We start from the raw sequence: 311 nt of genomic DNA on the forward strand, positions 1-311 counted from the left end.
GACGGCAGCAGGCTCCACCTGAACCAGAACCTCGCCGAGCTGCCAAGCGACAGCCTGAACCTGACCAAGCAAGAGGCCCAGCGCGGTGACGGCAAAGGCACCCCACACTGCCACCGCCGCCAGAGGGAACTGTCATTTCGGGCCCGCCCTGACGGGGCCCGCTGAGAGCCCTGTCCCCTTGAAGCCACATCGCCGGCCTGACCCTGGGCCACAGCCGGTCATTTGCGAAGAGCCACAGGAACCAGTACGAAACCAGCAACTTTTTTCCAGCCAAGAAAAGAGCTAAGACCCTGGCGAACAGCACCGTGCAG

General features: G+C 63.3%; 1 protein-coding gene across 2 annotated transcripts in view; it reads right to left on the reverse strand.

Annotated features, from left to right (window-relative positions):
- Window positions 1-311, reverse strand: part of GNA12 (G protein subunit alpha 12) — a 76,664-nt gene that overhangs the window by 370 nt on the left and 75,983 nt on the right. The gene's annotated exons all lie outside the window — the stretch shown is intronic.

This window comes from Pteropus vampyrus, unplaced genomic scaffold (assembly GCF_000151845.1).
Source record: "Pteropus vampyrus isolate Shadow unplaced genomic scaffold, Pvam_2.0 Scaffold90, whole genome shotgun sequence".
In the NCBI taxonomy this organism is placed as follows: Eukaryota; Metazoa; Chordata; class Mammalia; order Chiroptera; family Pteropodidae; genus Pteropus; species Pteropus vampyrus.